Raw genomic sequence first — 19,667 nt, 5'->3', positions numbered from 1 at the left:
AAGTCTAATCGCAATCTTACCAAAAAGTATGTGTTTTATGTTCTTTTGAACTCAGTTACAGGAAAGGAAAAAGTAATGATTCCACAGGAAAATGTATATATTACCTTTGATTCTGTCTTGTTTTCTTGCAATATGGGATGCTTTAGTGGGATAAAAATTGATTTTTAAGCTTTTTGTGCATTAGCTTTTACGTTTGAAATTTTATTTGCAGGGGCCATTTCTGATCAATGAGCAAAACCCGAATTTATAACACTGATGCAATAAGAGCCAACCGCTATGATCGAAAGAGATGGAGAGAGAGAGACAGTGAGAGAGACAGAGAGAGATGGGGGGGGGGGGGGGGGGGCTGGAGAAAGAGATTGCAGCATCTGATACCAAGAAAAACGTAAAACATTATTCATTATTTTATTTTATCTATAAAATAATGACTTTTTTATGTTTTAAAATAGATGGTTTTTAAATTTTCTCAAAATCTAATATTGGGTTTTTATGACATTTTCCAGTGCCATACATTTTGGCTTTTTGAATAAGGTCTAAAATGTTTCAATATTTCCTTTTCAAAAATGTTGTTAAATACTAAATGTGACCCTGGACCACAAAACCAGTCTTAAGTGTCAATTTTTCGAAATTGAGATTTATACATCATATGAAAGCTGAGTGAATTAGCTTTCCATTTATGTATGGTTTGTTATGACAGGACAATATTTGGCTGAGATACAACTATTTGAAAATCTGGAATCTGAGGGTGCAAGAAAATTTAAATATTGAGAAAATCGCCTTTAAAGTTGTCCAAATGAAGTTCTTAGCAAAGCATATTACTAATCAAATATTAAGTTTTGATATATTTACGGTAAGAAATTTACAAAATATCTGCATGGAACGTGATCTTTAATTAATATCCTAATGATTTTTGGCATAAAAGAAAAATCAATAATGTATTTTTGGCTATTGGTACAAATACGACTTAAGACTGGTTTTGTGGTCCAGGGTCACAAATTATGTTAAATGTTGTTAGAATTACAACAATAAATTAAAAAGTGTATAACGAAATATGCACATAATAAATAAAAAAATAATGAAAATTTGTTTCATGTATTATTCAAATTAATTCAATTCAATACTCATTTATCTCATGGATCCTGTTGACTGTTGTAAAATCTTTTAGGTAAACATTAAAATGTATAGAAATATTTATAATCCTGAAATCTCATTCAGAACATGTACTTTGTGTCTGGAGTCAGAAGCGTTTATGCTGAATGTAGAACATGCTTACTCTCTTTCTGTATGAATTCCTCACCCTTGCTTCTGACTTCCCATGAGTCTTAGCGAGAGCAGAGATTCCTGTTCATGAACTCAGCTAAAATCCTTCTTATTCATCTTATGTGGAGAACGTTAAAAAAGAGGTTACCGTGAGAAAATATTTCCAAATATTGAAAACAATGTTTTAATCCACATTATGTCATAGTTCTGTATTGTTACTGTATCTCAACAGTTTACACATTCGCATCTCTTTTCATTTTTCTGAATGAACAAAGAAACATCTGAAAAGTTGGTGCTTCAGTGAAGCATAAGTGAGAATGAATTCTTCTGAGCTATGAAAGAGCAGTAACGTATTTGCTCTAGCCATACTGAACCATACAATGGATTGAATTTCTTCATAGAGAAAAACTGAAATAAATATTGATTCTTCATATCTGTATCTAAAGATTCACTGTCCATTTTGTTGCCCGTTTCCGATCTTCGAGAGTTCAGAGATCTTACACAGAAATGACCTGAGCAACCATCCTTTCAAAGAACATATACAGAGTCTTCCTGTTCTTTGCACAGAAACTTTTCATCAGGAAGAACAGAGACATTCGGAAACATTAAAGTCCATTTCCCTCCCATCCCTCCATCCAAATCTTTAATGAAAGAGAGTTTCTTAATGCTCTAGTCTCACATTATGTCTGTGTCGTGAGCTGAAGGGCTCTTCAGAAGGATGTGGAGAAAGGGGCGGATGAATGCTGTCTTCGGTTTTCTTCTTTTTTGTACCGCTGTGTTTCTGCTGCATTGACTCTGAGGCCTTGGAGAAGGATCAAGACTCGTCTTAAAAGCCTGAAGGAGTGTTTGGAGAGGGGGAGAGGATGGAAAGATGTGTTGAGAGGGACTGAAAGAGACAGCGAGAGAGACGGACGAGTGTTTTGAGAGGCGAGGAGCCGAGATAAGAGACCTAATGGCTCTTAGCTGCCTAAGATGAAGAGTCCTGAACAGAAGAGCGCTCTTCACATGCCTTTAAGGCCCTTGCGTATCTGTTTGCTTTTATCATTAGAGCTGTTGGCAAAGTTTTATTGAACGTGTGAATTTGTTCACCAACACTGAGACCTGCGATGTGGCTGTGCTTCAAGTTGTGAAAGACTTTTTTTGAGATTCCAGATTGGAGAGGGTCAGTGTGGAGTATATTTCTACCAAGCCAAGAGAAATCCAAAATGTTACTAGTTTCAGTGTTTCCACACCTGATACTTGTTATAGGGACATGACCTTTGACAGGGCTTGGCAAGTGAATTAACTCCATCAAGACCTTTTTTTTTTTTCATTTGAGGGAGAAAAAAATCTTAAGATCCATTACGTGCTGTTTTTTTATTCATAAATTTGAGATTCATGGAGATCCATAAAATCTACCAAATGTTCCATAGGTAAATATCTTTGTTAGATTGCAGTTTTCAGTATATTTTAGTACAATGGTGGCCAAAATCATTACAACACTAGTATTTTCACTAGTTTTTGCCATTAAGTGTAATAATCCAGTGAGATTTTTGTTTGCTCAAGGAGTCTGACAAAAGCCAATGCTCCATACAAAGATCTGATCTCACCATCATCCAGTCTGTCTGGAATGACATGAAGAAACAGAACAAACTGAGACAGGCTAAATCTAGAAGAACTGGGGCAACGTCTCCAAGATGCTTCAAGAATTCTGTATGAAATTAATGTTTGGCAACACTACAGCAAAAGCTAGAAATAACTGACTTAAGACATTTTTTAGCTGGTGAAAATACTAGTGTTCTAATAATTTAATAATATTAAATTTTTTTGTAATAAAAAAAAAGTTTTCATGCTCATCTGTTTGGAAAAGGTAGCAAATCAAACAATGACCTGGTGTGACATAATTTCAAACAAAATCAGGCCAAAATAAAATTCCCTTCCAGGAACTTCGAGCTGCGTCAAGACACATATGGGAACGCCATCAGCATAACCGACGCTCTGAATATTGTATACAACCAGTCTAATGGATGGGTGAGGCGTCACGGGCGGGGTGATGTCACGACCAGGAAGTATATAAGCACGTGCGGCGGAACCGGCGTCAGCTTTTTGTCATTCAGCAAGCGCTCTGTGTGTTGTCAGTCTGATTTTTGTCTTGTGAGTCTTATTTAGTGTTGTCTGTCAAGAAAACTAAAAAGATGCCTAAAGTAACGGCCAAGACATTGGGCGATCTCGGATCGCGTTTCAGGTTGTGTGTCAGTCCCTGCCCTCGCTACATCACGAGTAGGGACACACACACACAATCTGTGCGTGGTCTGCCTGGGGCATGCGGCATCGGCTCTTGAGAGAGCCGATTGCCCGCATTGCGAGCAGTTCTCGCACGGTGCTGGTCCCGTTTTTGCCGAGGCAGAGCGGCGGCTGCACTTGTGGGGCTCGCAGGCTGATCTGGCTGGAATGAGATAGGCGTGTCCCTATCCGCCAGATCTGGCGCCCCGTCTCGCGGTTCGGAAGCGGTCTCTTCCCCCCGAGACGAGGGCTCAACGCTTCGTCTCTCTTCCTCCGAGGAGGTTGATGTGACGAGCATTCACGAGGTTTCGCTGCCTCTGTCGCCCCAATAATAAAAGAAAACGAAGGGCTCTCTTCGAGAAGGGAGCCTTCATGAGCTCTCCACGCGGTGCTGCTCCCGTTTTTGCCGAGGCAGAGCGGCGGCTGCACTCGTGGGGCTCGCAGGCTGATCTGGCTGGAATGAGAGGGGCGTGTCCCTATTCGCCAGATCTGGTGCCCCGTCTCGCGGTTCGGAAGCTCTCTTCCCCCCGAGACGAGGGCTCAACACTTCGTCTCTCTTCCTCCGAGGAGGTTGATGTGACAGTTTTTCGGCCAGGCACAGGTGGACCTCTTTTGCGACTCGAGAGTCAGCATAATGTCCCCTCTGGTTCTTTTAGCCCCTCCAGCTCCTCCGGGACTGGATGCTATGGTACAGACCTGGCTGAGGCTTTGTCTGTACGTCTCTCCCCCCCGTTCGCTCTGCTCCCGGGAGTTCTGGCGAGAGTGCGCCGGGACGAGGTCAGTCTACCGTTGGTAGCGCCGTTCTGGCCGGGCCGAGTATGGTTCTCGGACCTGATATCTCTCCTCGACGGCACTTAGGGTGAAGTGCCCGTCAGGAGGGACCTCCTCTCACAGGCCGGGGGCACCGAGGTGCACCCTCGCCCGGAGTTATGGAAGCTGTAGGTGTGGCCCCTGAGGGGGCACAACTCATAGCTTCCGGTCTGTCAACCGAGGTTGTCGAGACCATCCTCCAATCCAGGGCTCCCTCAACGAGGAAACTGTACACCTTGAAGTGGAGGCTCTTCACTTCTTGGTGCGGGGACCGCCATGCTCGACCCAGTCAACTGCCCGATTCGCGCAGTTCTGGAGTTCCTGCAGGCCCGTCTCTCCACAGGGTTAACCCACTCCGCTATTAAGGTCTACGTGGCAGCTATTTCGTCATACCACGCCCTTATTGGTGGCCAGTCAGTGGGTAGACACCCCCTAGTTACACGTTTCCTCCACGGTGCGCTGAGGCCGCCGGTACGTTCCCGCGTTCCCACGTGGGACCTGGCTGTGGTCTTGGAGGCCCTGTGCAAGGCACCCTTCAAGCCTATTGAGGAGATAACTGAGAGACTCCTCACCATCAAGACCGCTTTCTTGCTGGCTATCACCTCTCTGAGGAGGGTGAGTGACCTTCAGGCCCTGACTACGGCCTCCGTTGACTTTGCGCCCGGTCTGGCGAAAGTATTTTCCTTCCCCCGTGTGGGGTATGTACCCAAGGTCCCAGCGGTCGTGCCGCAGCCAGTTGTACTCCAGGTCTTCTGTCCTCCTCCCTTCAGGGAGCCCGACCAGGAGAAGCACAACTGTATGTGTCCAGTGCGAGCATTGGGCACGTACATCCACAGAGCTGTCCTGTGGAGGAAGTCGGACCAACTGCTCGAGTGCTTTGGTCCGCCTAGGAGTCTTCCTGTCACGAAGCCCACTCTTAGTAGGTGGATAGTGGATGCCATCCATCTGGCATACGAGGCCTCTGAGCGTCCCCCGTTGTCGGGAGTCAGAGCGCACTCGACCCGAGGTGTGGCAGCCTCCAAGGCCTTCTGGGCAGGTGTCTCTATGCAGGACATCTGCAACGCTGCTGGGTGGTCCACGCCCCTGACATTCGCCAGGTTCTATAACCTTGACATCCGAGCCACTCCAGGCTCCTCCGTCCTCTCGTCCTGACACCAGGCAGGGACTTGTCAGTCTGGCGGCGTTGGTATAGCGTTCCCATATGCGTTTTGACCCAGCTCGAAGTTCCTGGAAGGGAACGTACCAGGTTACGTATGTAACCCAGGTTCCCTGAAGGGAACGAGAGCTGCGTCTCGTAGCCACACTTCCGGCATCCCTGCCAGCGCTTGCTTCATGACTTGAAGCTGACGCCGGCTCCGCAGCACGTGCTTATATACTTCCTGGTCGTGACGTCACCCCGCCCGTGACACCTCGCCCATCCATTAGACTGGTTGTATACAATATTCAGAGCGTCGGTTACGCTGATGGCGTTCCCATATGCGTTTTGACGCAGCTCTCGTTCCCTTCAGGGAACCTGAGTTACATACATAACCTGGTACGTTTTGAACTATAATTTACGGTGGCCCAGTAGTGCATAACACAACGGAAACAAGCCACAACACCGCAAAATTAGCACAACACAATGAAAACTAACCACAAAACAGCGAAATTAGTCCAACACAACTAAATTAGTCCTATGTGTTCTGGAGACTTCATTGTTTGTGGAGATTTCCTTGTTTTGTGCACTATTGGGCCGCCATAATCATTGGTCCATGGCCGTTAAGTAGTAGGTAGGTTTGTGCTGTGGCTTCGCCTTCTTTGATGTGAAAATGTTCAGTTAAGTTCTTCTGTTCATTTTGGTGAGGTCAGACGCAAATAGAAACATGAATCTATTCAGAGCTGTTTTATAGGATAATTTTTTTTTTTTCTGAAAGTGACAGTGAAACTGTTGACATGACTTCATGCATATTGCTATGATGCTTTCTTAACTGCTGTTTTCTCATTGCTGTCATTTCTGTTGTGTTTATTCTGTTATTGAAAGGAAAGCGTGCAGCACATATTTACATATTCATCTAAAGGCATTCATCATGGACAACATTGGGATATTCATTTACTGTATACCACTGCTCATGTACCTCAAATTTGTGTTTATCTCTATGTGAAGAATGAAAAAGAACTTTGCTATGAGTGTATCAGTGTTTACATTGCAGAACAACATAATAAGCACAAACAGAAGTTAAACCTATAAAGTACTTTTTGGGGTCCACCAACATACTATCAGGTAGAGTACAAATGGAAGATATACAACACCACTGTTGGGGTGTCCAACAAAAACACTCCAAGAGAAAGACATATAATATTCCAGGAGGTTACAAAGAACCCCAGTGTGACATGTAAGAATCTGCAGGCATCACTTTCATTTGTTTAGGTTTTCAGGAGTCCACCATTAGACAAACACGGAATAAGAATGATGTGCATTGCAGGATAACAAAAAGGAAGCCACAGTTTTCCAAGAAGTACACTGCTTCCTGTATGAAGTCTGCCAAAGACCACATGGGTGAGCCAGAAGACTATTAGAAGAATTATTTGTGGATGGATGAGTCCCAAAACGTTTGGGTTTAAATGAGAACATTACATTTGCAACAGAAACTGAATACACTTTCATTCACTCTCAAAGCGTCTTGTTTAATGAGCAATTGAAAATGCAAATGAAGTGTGAAAACCATAGGTAAATGGAATTCTCTGTTATCTTGTTTTATGTTTCACACTGTTCATTCTTTGCCTGAGGTTAACAATTAACCCTGGGTATTCATACACAGGCTTTTTACACTGTACATTCCAAACCCAGAGTTAATATTATTTGTGTATTTGTGGTGTCAGTGTTATTGACTGATTATATAATGACAAATTCTGTCAATTTTTCCTGAATGGACTTTTCGGACAATTAGTGTAAGAATGAAATGGTCTCTTCCTCACTCCGATTTTCCCTCACCATTTTACATTCTTCCCCTCAAATGCTGAAATAACTTTTTATACAACAGTTTTGTTTTTGTTAGTTTTTTTTCTGTGATTGTCCAAAGCATGTGATTGTGAGTGATTGGGTGTTTGTTGTGTAGCCAAGTGGAGAAAACTAATAAAACTTTACGTTAAATATAAATTGGCGGCGGGTCCTTTAAGAAACTGTGCTTGCGACATTTGCTTTGCGGCTCTCCAGCACGTAACAGATGTGTGTAGATTTCAGTGGGAGCAGAGCAACTAATGCAAACTAGTGCTCTGGGTTGTGCGCCATTCTTCGGAAATTGGCGAGGGATCGTCTTTAAGGACGTTTGTGGATCGCATGTGCGAGGTGGTTCGGGTTTGATCACGTTTTGGGACACGTGCAAGGACTGGTCTCTACCGTATTTCATTTGATTTTATTTTACTCAATTTAATTTCATTCTAGTGAAACTCAGTAAGACTGAATCTTCCTGTATTTGAATCTGGAACTTTTGTTTTTTTGGATGTTGTACTCCTCCTGGACTGAATTTATCAGAATTTGAAATTAGTGCTTAATCTCTTGTTTTTGTCAAATAAGTACAGCAGAGCCATAAGATTTACTTTATTCAATTTTGTTTTCCTTCAGTATTTACTCCCATTGATCGCTGTCCTTCTGAGAGACAGCCGTCAGAATAAAGCCCCTTAAAATATATATATGTTTTTGTATCCTGTGTTGCTTCCTTAAAAACTCATAGGGCACATTTTGGTACCAGGAGTGGGGTATCTGACTGTTGGGAGCATATAGGTCATTTTTTTAAATTCATTTTGAAATACGGTAGAGGTAAAGATAGGTGCCAGTGGAAAACGGAGTGGAGGCTAACTTCCTGGGTGCGGTTGTCCAGCGAACAGACTTCGGCCGGCTGGAGGTGACCTGGTGAGGTGACGATACTGCTAGGTGAATGAGAGAAGAGAATACCTTATCCATGGAGGACTGCAGCCTGCTTTTCGAGGAGACACCTATCAAGAGACTGTTTAAAAGGGAAGACGGAAGTATTCTATGAACAGAGGAAAACCTATCCTTTGATTTCCAAACAATTTCGAACTGATTAAGAGATTATTTTTGACCAAAGCAACTGTTTAAATTTTGTTAAACTGAAGAAAATTGGATAAAATGTCACAATCAGATGAATCTCCAGTTTCACAGGGTGATGAGTATGGGGATGAACAGGGTGCAAGTAGTAATAGGCGTGACATGCACGAACAAATTCAAGAACTTAACAGAAAGCATGTGGAGACTATGGCAGCAATTGCTAACTTGAGCAGAGAGCCAACCAGGTCTTATATTTATGTCCCGAGAGAACGTCATATACAACCATTCAGTGGTGATTTTAGCAGAGATGGGAGGGATGTTGACGAGTTTATTGAAGAAGTAGAGAGGGTGATACCTGCTAGAAGTCAGGCTGCAGAGGACCAGTTAGACTTTGTCCTCTCACTTTTAAAGGGGGCAGCTTTAGAGGAGGTCAGAATGCGAATGGGAAATGATCCGAAAACCCCATGTGACATTTTTGAATATCTGAGAGCAGCTTTCCGAGAAAAGTGCAGTGTATCTCAGTTATTGCAAACCTTCTATAGCCGCAAACAAAGAGAAGGGGAGGATATCCGTGCCTACTCACATGCACTGTCCCAGATTCTGAATTCTATCCAGAAACAATCACCAAATGCAGTGGCAAATGAGAGTATGGCAATTCGAGACCAATTCATTGAGGGCATTAGAGATGCTAGCCTTAGGAGAGACCTTCGGAAGCTGGTTAGAGACAGGCCAGAGTCAACACTTATTGAAGTGCGAGATGAAGCTCTCATGTGGTTTTTAGAAGATCCCAAGCCTCGTGTCCCAAAAGTAATCGGCAATCGAAGTGTTGTGTCTGAGACAGTTGAAGCCCAGTGTGCTGCTGTTGCACCTGAAACAAAAGCAGTTAGTCTGGAAGAAGTTTTGAAAATCGTAGCAGAACAAGGAAGAGCTATAGGAGAGCTAACCCAAGCTGTGGAGAAACTCACCACGCAGTGCATCAAGTCAGAGCCTGTAACCCAAAGCAACTCCAAGGTGCAGCCAAGGTTTACAGATGATGGGCAGCCAATTTGTTTCCGGTGTAATGGTGTAGGACACATTGCTAAGAAGTGCGTGAGGAGAACCAAACAGGCTGTTACCGAGCAAGCTACTAGCTCTGGATCCCAGGGAAACACCCACCCTCGGTTGCTGTGAGCCAGGCAATGCGAGGGCAGTACATTGGCTCAACTAGTGTGGATTCTAATCGTGATAGACTACTAGAGCGTGCTGTGGGAAGATGTCCTGTTGCTAATCTCAAAATAAATGGATCAAGTGCCGCTTGTCTGCTGGATACAGGAAGCCAAGTCAGCACTATTTCTGAGAGTTTCTTCAGGGAACAACTGTTTGGTGAGGATAAAGACATGCTCTCAACAGCAGGCTGGCTGAAGATAACTGCTGCCAATGGGTTGGACATACCTTATCTTGGTTACCTTGAGTTGGAAGTTGAAACCATGGGTATTGTCCTTCCTGAATGCGGTTTCCTCGTAGTCAGAGACACACTGAACTCCCCTGTTGTACCAGCACTAATTGGCATGAATATTATCAGCAGATGCAGACAACTGGTACATGCAGAGTTTGACACCACCCTTGGTGGGAAGTTGCAGTCTAATTGGAGGGAGGCATTTCAACAACTGCACCACACCAGTAGCCAAGAGAAGAGGACAGCCGTTCGTTTAGCTGGAAAAGACATGGTGCACATACCTGCTTCTTCAGTTTTGACGGTGATGGCTAAAAGCACAAAACATACGTCACATGATGACTCATCTGACTACATGCTAGAGCCCCTGAATGTACCGTTACCAGGTGGTTTGATTGTTGTTCCCTGTATGGTGGCCGCAGGGAAGCCGTTGTTTCCTATGCTGGTGGTGAATCTTTCCCCAGAGGACATCTGGTTGCAGGCCCGAGCCAGGCTTGGGACAGTAACTCGCGTTGAGAGTTTGAAATTAAATGAGATATGTGAGGTTAAGTTTCAGCGTATTTCAGCTGATATTGAGGAAATCACTGTTAGCACCAAAAATGATGAGGTATTGGAGAACAGCTCGAAAGAGTTCCTCAGCAAGCTCCATATCGGTGGTACCATTGAGCAGCAAGCAGAGCTGAGTGATTTGCTAATGCAGTTTCCTGATGTGTTCGCTCTCGAGGACGAAGACCTCGGTTTCACCGATAAGGTGCAACATGAGATTCATGTAACTGATGATGTCCCAGTGACACAGCCTTACAGGCGTATCCCACCCACTCAGTACAAGGAAGTTAGAGAGCATATCAGTAAGCTGCTGAAGAAAGGAGTGATCCAAGAAAGCACTAGTGCTTATGCTTCACCTATTGTACTAGTGAGGAAAACAGATGGTAGCCTTAAGCTATGCGTTGATTATAGACAATTAAACTCCAAGACACCACGAGATGCATTCCCCTTACCTAGGATCGATGAGAGTTTTGACGCGCTTCAGGGAGCAACATTTTTCTCTTCAATTGACCTGGCGAGTGGATATCATCAGGTCGCCGTTCATGAGCGTGACAGGCATAAGACGGCCTTTACTACTCCATTTGGGATTTTTGAGTACTGCCGTATGCCTTTTGGGGTTTGTAATGGACCATCTACTTTTCAACGTCTTATGCAGACTACAATGGGTAATCTAATTTTTCAAATCATGCTAGTGTATCTGGATGACATACTGGTGTATGCACCCACTTTCCCAGAGCACTTGCAGAGGTTGGAAATAGTCCTTAAGAGGCTAAAGGAAACAGGTCTCAAAGTTAAGCCTGAGAAATGCCACTTCCTGCAGCAGGAAGTAATCTTCTTAGGTCATCAAGTTTCAGCTCAAGGAATTGCTACGGATCCAGGGAAAATTGAGGCAGTGAAAGAATGGAAGGTCCCCAAAACAGTAAAGGAACTGCGCTCATTCTTAGGATTCTGTAGTTATTACAGAAAGTTCATAGAAGGTTTTTCTAGAATTGCTGGGCCCCTTCATGATTTAGTGAATCTGTGTATTACTCAGTTCGGCCAAAGGAAGAAGGATTTTGGTGCTTTGTGGTCATCTGAGTGCCAATCAGCATTTGAGCTACTGAAATAGAAACTTACCTCTGCTCCTGTATTAGGGTGTGCAGATTTTAGTCTCCCGTTTATCTTGGAGACTGATGCAAGCCATGAAGGCCTAGGGGCAATACTGTATCAGCAGCAGGGTAGTTGTAAGAGGGTTATTGCATTTGCAAGTAGGAGGCTTCGAAAAGCAGAAAGGAATGACCGTTACTATAGCAGCATGAAACTTGAGCTGCTGGCTCTCAAATGGGCGGTCTCAGAAAAGTTTCGTGGCTATCTGCTAGGTTCTAAGTTCCTGGTGATCACAGATAACAACCCTCTGTGCCATCTTAAAACAGCCAAACTTGGTGCAGTTGAGCAAAGATGGATTGCTCAATTATCTGTGTTCGACTTTGATGTTAAATACCGCCCAGGCCGACATAATACAGCTGCTGATGCCCTCTCTAGGCAGCCACTAGCAGGGGAGCCTACCATTCCGGATGAGTATGATGACTGTGTTGCCATCTGTAACATAATTAGTAAAGGGACTGTCCTGGAGTGTTCGGACTGTTGAGGAACCGTTGTTTCTGGGTCGGTATGTATAATGATGTGGACCAATGGATCAAAAGGTGTCAGAGGTGCATCTTAACAAAGATGCCACAGCCAAGGATACATGCCCCCATGAAGCCATTTCTTGCATCAAGACCTCTTGAAGTTGTGGCAGTTGATTTTACTGTGCTTGAGCCATCATCTGATGGCCGTGAAAATGTATTAGTCGTGACAGATGTTTTTACCAAATTCACACAGGCATTTCCAACCAGGGATCAGAGAGCTGACACTACCGCCAAAATCTTGTTAAGGGAGTGGTTCATGAAATACGGCATACCGGAAAGATTGCATTCTGATCAGGGAAGAAATTTTGAGAGCGAAGTTGTTGCTGAGCTGTGCAAAATGTATGGTGTGAAGAAAACCCGCACTACGCCCTACCGGCCGCAGGGTAATGCTCAGTGTGAGCGCTTTAATCGAACGCTCCATGATCTGCTGCGCACACTTCCTCCTGAAAAGAAGAGGCGGTGGCCGGAACACCTAGTGGAGTTGGTTTATGCCTACAATGTCACGCCACATGCGACCACTGGATACTCACCATACTATTTACTGTTTGGAGTCCATCCGCACCTTCCAGTGGATGCCCTGCTGGGTCACGAGCAACCTGTAGACAGAAAGCAAGACTGGTTAGTGATTCATCAGGAGAGATTGAGAGATGCTCACGAACAGGCAAGAAAATATGCTGAACAAAAGGCTGCTGAGAGGTTGGCCCCTTTGAATGACAAGGTTTATTGTCCCATTATCAGTGTTGGTCAACAAGTGTATCTGCGTCACCGACCTTTGGGTAGGAACAAGATACAGGATTCATGGGGCCCTACTGTATATAAGGTTCTGGATGTGCAAGGTACTACATTTACCGTTGAGCCCCTGGAGGGTGGTCCTATCAAGAGACTTCATCGGGTTGACTTGCGACCCTGTGTCACTTCTGCTCCTGAGCCAGAATCCACTGAGAACCATCCTCCTAAAACACAGCAACCGAGAGAAGCAGAGTCTGAGCAAGTTGAAGTTCAGTCTGATCCTGAGTTCATTGTGCTAGAAGAAGTCACTTACCCTAATCTGCACGAGACAAAGCAGATTGGAAGCTCTTCGGCAGAAGGTGAAGTGCTTGTAGATCAGTCCGAATTGATTTTCGAGGATACTGAACCCAAGCAATTTCTGCCTGACACCAGTACTGATCTCAGAGTGGAAGAAACCGTGCTGAAGAGGCCTGTACCAACCCCTAGGAGAACAAAACGGGCCAGTGCGGGTGTACACTCAAACCCTTTCAATGAACCGAGGTCTGCATGTAATGCAGTCTCACTCAGTCCTGAAGTCTTTTCACAAGTGTTGACAAGCTTGGGAAGTGTATTCTTTAGAGAGGCTGTTAAAGAAGTTAAAAATATGCATTAGGTCATTGAGGACAAGTGACATTTAGCAGGGGAGAATGTAGCCAAGTGGAGAAAACTAATAAAACTTTACGTTAAATATAAATTGGCGGCGGGTCCTTTAAGAAACTGTGCTTGCGACATTTGCTTTGCGGCTCTCCAGCACGTAACAGATGTGTGTAGATTTCAGTGGGAGCAGAGCAACTAACGCAAACTAGTGCTCTGGGTTGTGCGCCATTCTTCGGAAATTGGCGAGGGATCGTCTTTAAGGACGTTTGTGGATCGCATGTGCGAGGTGGTTCGGGTTTGATCACGTTTTGGGACACGTGCAAGGACTGGTCTCTACCGTATTTCATTTGATTTTATTTTACTCAATTTAATTTCATTCTAGTGAAACTCAGTAAGACTGAATCTTCCTGTATTTGAATCTGGAACTTTTGTTTTTTTGGATGTTGTACTCCTCCTGGACTGAATTTATCAGAATTTGAAATTAGTGCTTAATCTCTTGTTTTTGTCAAATAAGTACAGCAGAGCCATAAGATTTACTTTATTCAATTTTGTTTTCCTTCAGTATTTACTCCCATAGATCGCTGTCCTTCTGAGAGACAGCCGTCAGAATAAAGCCCCTTAAAATATATATTTTTTTTTGTATCCTGTGTTGCTTCCTTAAAAACTCATAGGGCACAGTTGCTAAGCATCTAGTCATTACATTCTAACACTGAATCATTTCACACTGTGAGCAACAATGCAAAAGCTTCATAAGAGTTTCAAAACCCTGGGTAAAAAGCAGTCTTAACCCCATTTTCAAACTAAAGTAAAAATTTGAGGAAAATGAATGGAAAAAAATGTGTTTAGGACTTTAGTAAAAGATTAATTTCTGTATTTTTCTCCCCGTGAAAATGCAAAAAGTTTTCTTTTAGAGTTAGGGGGATAGATAGATAGCTAAACATACACATAAAATGAAAAGACAGATGTTGTGTGTGTGTGTGATACTGGCCCTTGGGCAGACACAATGATTTAGACAGGTGAAGTGATGCCACGGAAGATGGATCATTCTCCCTGTCAATGCCAAACTTACACACACACACACACACACACAGGGTAAGCATGTCATTTTTGTCAGAGCGAACAGTAACATGTTTCTACATCTATCTTCCCTTCTCTTCACTTTTTACTCTATATTTATTTTATTCTTCTTGTGTTCCTCTCTTTCTCCTTCTTCCTCTTTCTGTCTCTCTGGCCAGAGGCGCACAGTGTTGTATGGAGAGCAATTGATTTTTCCTCCCTTTCCTTCTCTCGCTGGGATTTTGACAGAATCATGGCTCTATGGAAACAAAGAAAACTGCTCTTTGACAACAGAGGGGGAGGGAGAGCAGAATCTTTCATATATGTTGTGGCAAACGCTGGTGGAGAAGCTACAATAGAATTCATAATCACAGTTTCACAGCTCAAGGTCCAGCCATGCAGGACTAAGTCACACCACAATGGACTCGGTTGGTCAGATCTCTTTATACCTCAGAAACTGAGTTGCCTTTTAATGTACTGATACGTGGTTGGTTAGAGATTAGAAATTAACTTCAGCTTCTTAAATGAATTAAATCAAACGTTGTGTTTGTTAGCATTCATACAATAAGATGTGTGACATATTTTGGTTCCTGCAAGGTACGTTTTATTGATTGGTTGTGGTTTTGTTTTCCCAACCTCAACAACTGGAAACTAACCTCTAACCTCTAACCTGGGGAATTTACCTAACTAAACCAGATGTGTATGTATTTTTGCTGATTTTTATTTATTTTTCTTTCTTTATTTTTTTTTTTTTTTTAAAAGAGCAACAATCTCATGTAAATTTATTAATTATTTTGTTAAAGGTATACTCTATCCAAAAATTCTAATTCCAAAGAAGATATTTTGAGTTTTTTTCCCTAATTAACATATATTTAAACACACCAAATATTGAGCGAGAATTTCACACACTTCAAAAATATCACCCATGAATAATAAATTCCTCATCCAATACTTTATATCACTCAGCTGAGTTTAGTATCTTCTTATCAATATTGAAATCATGTAAGAATTGAAATCAATAGCATCTCCAACCACATGGGAGGGTTTTGAAGTTGCCAGATTGTGCCTCTGTGTAATTCATACCCAAAGCCAGTTTGCAGACTTAATTTTTATTGAATTGTTGCTGTAATTTGAATACTGTGTGCGGGGGACCCGGCACATGGCAGAGCAATACTGGAACTTCTGCAATGAGACACAAACATTTGACTGTCAGCTCAAGGGGAAAAATTCTGATAATATTTTGTGATGAGGAAAAGTACAAATGAAAATAGCACAATAAACATTGTCTTATAATATAACTGCTAAATATGTGAGCTTTCTGAAGCAGAGACAGATACTTCCTGTCATATTAAAAGGAATATAGATGAATTTACAGAAGTTCACATCCTTTAGCCAGTGAACAAACGGTAGGTTTGTGCCACGATCATCCTGCAGCCATCTGGTAACATTTCCACGTCTCAAGGATAGAAATCAATAGTAATAATTTCTAAGGTCTCTCTAACACACACACAAACGTGCTTCGTAGCAAGCGTGCACGCATGACATGCATTGTCCTCCATCTTCCTCCTCTTTGTTCACACTGCTCTTCGTGTTTTATATTTATTGTTTGATACATTTTTCTCAAATAAACAGTGGAGTTAATAATCAGAATTAAATACCAATAAAAACACTCCAACAATTAAGTGCTTTCTGTTTTACTTTGTTTCTTTGTTCATTAACATGACTACACTGATTAATATTGCAAGCAATATTGTTAATATTGTTAAATGGATTCCCCACCCAAGAATTAAAATTCAAAAGAAAAAAAAAATGTTTTAAAAATGCTGCTCATTGTATGGACAAATATATATACTGTATATAAATAAATATATATATATATATATATATATATTTATTTATTTATTTTTTCATAGAAGAAATCAAGTCAATATAGTTTTGGAACAACATACAACATTTTAATTTTGGGGTGTAGTATACCTTTAAAACATGTTTCCCCCCAGTGTTTGCCATTTGCTGATTTAGCATTTTCACTCTTTTTTTGGTCCTTTATTCTCTCATCCTGTACTCTTCAAAAAATGCTCCAGCACTATTTCAGAGATAGAATCTGAAGTCTGCATCTTCCAAATGGCAGGCTGCCATTTTGCACTGTATGTATCCCATCATCCCCCTCTCCCGGTCCACATGTTAATTGTTTTGTGCTGTTGAATGTTGAAGGAAGAACCATATTGATCAGTGGTTCCTCTGCCACTGTTTCTGGAATAGCCAATCAATCAATCTATCCCCTCTCGCTACTGTAATCAATCAGCTGAGTTAAAAAGCCATTGTGTATTACACTGTCAAGCACGGATCTATTGCTGCGCGACTGCGTGTGCATGTGTGTGTGTGTGTGTTATTGTTCATAATCCTCTTTGCAGCATTGTGTTCAAGATTTAAGTGTAAATATTTTGTGTTTAGTGTTGATTATTCCTTGGCGTATGATTGCTATATGATGGAATGATAATGTTTTAAGAAGGACTGCTCGCAGCTCTCAACACGTCAAGAATTGCTGCCAGCATGCTTTCTCTTTCTCTACAATACACACACGCTTCACACACCCCATTACGCTGATGAAACCCCACATCTTACCAGCCTAATGTCCAAACCAGCCATCACAGACTGTACAATTGAAATCAGCACAGCAGCAGAGCCAAAACATATCGCATAAACATCTTTCAGTACCTAGGTTGATTGTAATGGCACCCACAGTATACTGTGGTCTAACATGCACAGGTCATATTTCAACTTAAAATCAGTCAATCTATGTATGTATATATATATATATATATATATATATATATATATATATATATATATATATGAATGACATGAATGGCCGCTGATGCCCTGGAGCACACATCTTTGAAAATATTGAAGCTAATTTTCAAATAGACGTTATCATTATTAACAAACCACAAATTTGAAGTTTAAACAATTGCATTCTTGCCTAAAAAACTCAGAAAACTACATTCTGTGACATAAAAACAGCATAATTTATCAAATTTGATGAAATTTGGGTGTCCGCCATGGCACTCGCTCTGTGAAATACTGCAAGCCAAGCGGAGTGATACAAACGTTGGAGTTCTGTTATCACTGGAATATCACATGCATGGAAAAGCCTCTCAGCCAATCAGATTCAAGGACCAGAAAGAACTGTGATAGATAGATAGATAGATAGATAGATAGATAGATAGATAGATAGATGATAGATGATAGATAGATAGATAGATAGATAGATAGATAGATAGATAGATAGATAGATAGATAGATGATAGATAGATAGATAGATAGATAGATAGATAGATAGATAGATAGATAGATAGATAGATAGATAGATAGATAGATAGATAGATAGATAGATAGATAGATAGATAGATTAGATTAGATTCAACTTTATTGTCATTGCACATGTAAGGTACAGGGCAACGAAATGCAGTTAGCATCTAACCAGAAGTGCAATAAGCAGAGGTACAGGATATACAGTGCCTACAATATGTTACATATGTACAGAAATATACAGATAAGGCAGTAGTACTATGGACATAATTTACAAGTTTTTAAATACTATCAGTATGATATACAGATGGGTGATATGAACATACTATACAGATGGGTTGTGCAGTAAATGTATGTACACTATGAGCAAAAACTATGAAAATAATTACAAATGGATATGAATAAGCTATAAATTAAGATATATAAACACTAGTGCAATGAACATTGAAAGTGCATAGAAATAAAAATTTACAGTACATAGTACTCAGTGTGTAGATTGGTTGTTTTTTTGTTTTGTTTTTTTTAATCGATTTAATGATGGGGAGGGGTGAAGAGTTTGTAGTGGTGTGTGAGGGGGGTATCATTGGGCAGAGTTTAGTAGGGAAACAGCTGTAGGGAAAAAGCTGTTCCTGAGTCTGCTTGTCCTTGTTCGGAGGCTCCTGAAGCGCCTCCCAGAGGGCAGTAAGTTAAACAGTCTATGGTCAGGGTGAGAGGAGTCCTTAAGAATGCCGCGAGCTCGACGTAAACAGCGTTTTCTCTGGACGTCCTCAATGGCAGGAAGTGGTGTCCCTGTGATGCGTTGGGCGGTTTTCACCACCCTCTGTAGTGCCTTGCGGTCAGCAGCTGAGCAGTTCCCATACCAGACTGTGATGCAGTTGGTCAGGATGCTTTCAATTGCACACCGGTAGAAGTTCCGCTGGATGATTGGAGACAGGTGGTCCTTCTTCAGTGTCCTAAGGAAGAAGAGGCGTTGGTGAGCCTTCTTGACTAGGCTGGATGTGTTGGTGATCCAGGTCAGGTCCTCCGAGATGTGGGTTCCCAGGAACTTGAAGCTGGAGACACGTTCAACAACCATCCCGTTAATGTGGATGGGGTCATGCGTTCCACTTTTCTTCTTCCTGAAGTCCACAATAAGTTCCTTTGTCTTGCTGGTGTTGAGGAGCAGGCTATTGTCAGCACACCATGCAGCCAGGTGCTGTACCTCCTCCCTGTAGGCAGTCTCATCGTTTTCTCTGATGAGGCCAATCACTGTGGTGTCGTCAGCAAACTTGATGATGGAGTTGGATCCATGCACAGGCCTGCAGTCATGGGTGTAGAGGGAGTAGAGAAATGGGCTCAGCACACAGCCCTGTGGTACGCCGGTGTTGAGTGTGATGGTGGTGGAGCAGGTGAGGCCTGACCTAACATGCTGAGGTCTGTTGGTCAGAAAGTCCATAATCCAGCTGCAAAGGGAGGTGTTAACACCCAAGTCTCCAAGTTTAGTGGTCAGCTTGGAGGGAATGACAGTGTTGAATGCTGAGCTGAAATCAACAAATAATATCCGTGCATATGTGTTGTTGTTTTCCAGGTGTGTGAGTACCGAGTGCAGTACTGTGCCTACTGCATCCTCTGTGCTTCTATTGCTTCTATAGGCAAATTGGTGTGGGTCCAGTGTGGGTGGGAGGCAGTTCTTGAGGTGTGCCAGGACCAGTCGCTCAAAGCACTTCATAACAATGGGTGTGAGTGCTACGGGGCGGTAGTCATTCAGGCACGTTGGGGAGGAGTGTTTCGGCACTGGCACAATGGATGTGGACTTAAAGCATGTTGGCACCATTGCTTGGGTGAGTGACAGGTTGAAAATGTCTGTGAAGACCCCTGCGAGCTGCTCTGCACATGTCCTGAGCACACGTCCAGGAATGCCGTCGGGGCCAGC

This window comes from Barbus barbus (genome assembly GCF_936440315.1).
Source record: "Barbus barbus genome assembly, chromosome: 23".
Classification (NCBI taxonomy): domain Eukaryota; kingdom Metazoa; phylum Chordata; class Actinopteri; order Cypriniformes; family Cyprinidae; genus Barbus; species Barbus barbus.
Note: the sequence above shows the minus strand (reverse complement) of the source record.